The 2,987-nt window shown below is 39.6% G+C and overlaps 3 protein-coding genes across 4 annotated transcripts in view; 1 reads left to right on the plus strand and 2 right to left on the minus strand.

The window, feature by feature from the left end:
- Nucleotides 1-2,987, minus strand: part of LOC123980185 (zinc finger protein 260-like) — a 672,464-nt gene that overhangs the window by 232,354 nt on the left and 437,123 nt on the right. The gene's annotated exons all lie outside the window — the stretch shown is intronic.
- Nucleotides 1-2,987, minus strand: part of LOC123980191 (butyrophilin-like protein 2) — a 470,636-nt gene that overhangs the window by 79,404 nt on the left and 388,245 nt on the right. The window lies entirely within an intron of this gene.
- The window catches only part of LOC123980178 (zinc finger protein 271-like), a 73,005-nt gene that overhangs the window by 49,158 nt on the left and 20,860 nt on the right, over nt 1-2,987 (plus strand). The gene's annotated exons all lie outside the window — the stretch shown is intronic.

The raw sequence follows: 2,987 nt of genomic DNA on the forward strand, positions 1-2,987 counted from the left end.
ATTTCATCATTGTGTCTTTATTTATTTATAGTAACAATGAGACAACAGTGCCATTATGAAGCCAAACAGGAAAAGACAACATTACCCGTTATCATTTGAATCAAGCATGCAGTGAATAAAAACATTCTTATATGCCACGAGTCTCTTGTGATCCTCTGAACTTTTTCAAGAAAAGCATTACAAAACAATGCTTTTATCATTGTTTACATTTTGACACTAGAACATTGTTCTAAACCAATAGTTTGACCTAAGGGTAGAGTGCTTAACTGAATGAGATGAATTAGATATAGTCCTGGGTCGTGAAAAACCCAAGGTATACTTTTAAGGGTTAACTAATATATATTATTTGTTTAACTGGTACACAAATAAGTGCAAAAACAACACATTGTGGTTTTACTTCTTGGCTGAGCAAAATACCTTCCTGGAGTCTCCACTGGTTTCCTGGCAACCTCACTGTGACAACAAGCAACTAAATCCCTAATAAAAGCCACAAGTGATTTTCACATCTCAGTTTTAGCCCAAATTAAAGAAACAAGTCACAGCATGCCGATTAGTGAGCTTTAGAGACACTAAGCTAAGCTAAGCTAAGTTAACCGGCTGCCGCCTGTACCATCATATTTATCACATAAAATGGTATCATTCTTCTCAACTCAAAGCATGAAAGGGAGTGCATGTGTTTATTTTTCAAAATGCATCACATTTCCTTTTTTTTCCTTTTTTTTTTTGCATGTGTAACGCAGACTTCTGAGTTACGTCTACCAAATCCTTTACTTCCCGAAAAGTTGTAGTCGGTGTCTGTGTCATATTTACAATGGTTGTTATCGCCGTTGTAACATTCATTTCTCCCAAGGTTTCTGCTAAAACAATTGCCTTAGTTGATGTATTAACTCTTTTAGTTATTTCCAAGGGCCAAATGACAAATGTCCTCTGTGTATTATTCACTCTTGGAGTGACTACTGTAGTATATTGCTCCTGAACTCATTTGGTGACTGTTGACACTTCAACAGGCTCTAAATCTTTCATCGTAAGCGTCACCTTACGGGTCACATAACCTCGTATCCAATGATTTTGAAATGGAACAAATTTAAACTCTGGCTCTAAATAAGCACAACTATATTCCCCTGGGTGTTCCCAGGTAGCATTACGCAAAACAAGTGAACAATCGCAATTTTCCACCGCCTCATATCATTAAACAGAGAATACTTTCTTTGACTAGGGGGTACACCCTCCGGTCCTGATAACAACACATCTTTACCGCGACTATTTATCCACTTGGGAGGCATATTACCACCCGTATTCCATCTCTCACATTTACAAGGAAGATATGCCGAACCTCCAAACTTAACCTTAACCACAGTAGACAATGACGTTGGCGTTGGCGAAATCATCTGAGGTACTACTGTAGTCAAATGTGTTACATTTATACTTTTAGAGACTGTTGACGATACAAGAGTAGAGTTGCTTCTTACTGCTCTTGCACCAGGCTGAAGTGTTGATGATACTGTTGTTGACTTTCCTAGAGGTACTTCAATTCTAGTTTTCATATCGTTTTGGTCTGAATCTTTTCTGAAACTGGTCTGGGGCTGTTTTGTCTAAGTGAAACACTGGCTTCTCCTGTAACAGAGGTGCAGCCCTTGGTGACCTCTGCGGTTTCACCTTCCACTGAAATAGGCTCTGCTGTTTCTGGGACATATTTAAAATCAATGTCCCCAAATCTCCTTTCCTCTCCATCAATTGCAGAGTCATATCTGGCATCATCAGAAGTGTACACATGATCATCAACATTGTCCACTGAATGGACAATATCTCCTTCTGGGTTTTGGTTCTGGATATTGTCATGCATCTCTCCTTCTGCCTGTTCTTCCCTATTGTCATCCAGCTCTCTTGAGCCTTCACCATCTTGGCTGTCCACCCGCGGCACCTCTTCACTAGGCGCTTTAACACAATGTGATAAATGATACCACGTTGGAGACCCTCTAACCTGGACAGCTGTTCCAGTACTACGAACCACCTCAAATGGTCCCTCACGGCGTTGGAGTTTTCTCCCTTCTTTATTTATTTATTCATATATATATTTTCTTCCTTCCTTATATATTTATTCTATTTATTCATATATATTTCTTTAATCCTTGCCTTATCCTCTGCATAGCCTCACACACACAACCAAGACACAGCAGGGCAGCTCTCCACACACACACACACACACGGTAGCTATCCAGTCAACAACAATGCATTTCTTCACACTGTTTATACAGCATGCTTCCACTGCACCTTTTCCCTTTATTATTTTCCTTCCTAAATTTGTGCTACCTCGAGTTTGCAGATATTTAATGAGAGGCCACTTCGGACATAGTTCGTCAACACATGTATCGAGAGGTAACTTAAAATTAAATTTTTCTTCTACAAGCTCCCAGTTCCTTTGAACGGACCCGAAAATTCACCTAGTGCCTTTCCAGGATTTGCGGCCCATCTAAGATCGCCTTTCAAGGGCTTTTTGTCCAGATCTGAGGCGTCCTAATCCTTATATTACCTTTTTCCTTAACCTTATATTTTCTTCCTTATACTTATTAATTTTATTCAAACCAAATGACCCTGGCCAGGGTTGCACTCTCTCTCTTTTTCCCTTAATCCAATTTACCTATTCCTTAAAGCCTAGTTTCACGCGTGTCTATGAAGATTCTCAGTCATCCAGGTCATAGTTATCCAACGAGGGTAGAACTGAACTGAAGAAGTCTTTTGGATGAGGTACGAAACGTCTTCCAGTATCTTCAACCAAGTCCAGTTGCCCTTCATTTTAACCCTCGTTGGATAGTTTCACGCGTAATTCCCATCCCACATGACTTACGGTTATAAGAATCTGAGGGCCCATATTCTTAATCTTTGCAAAGTTATGAAACCTCACTTCCCGTTACTCCTAGGCTGTTCCTTTTTCTTCCTTTTATATCTATCTATCTGTCTTCATTACATTCACACACACACCCTTTTTG

Source organism: Micropterus dolomieu, linkage group LG12 (assembly GCF_021292245.1).
Source record: "Micropterus dolomieu isolate WLL.071019.BEF.003 ecotype Adirondacks linkage group LG12, ASM2129224v1, whole genome shotgun sequence".
NCBI classification, from domain to species: domain Eukaryota; kingdom Metazoa; phylum Chordata; class Actinopteri; order Centrarchiformes; family Centrarchidae; genus Micropterus; species Micropterus dolomieu.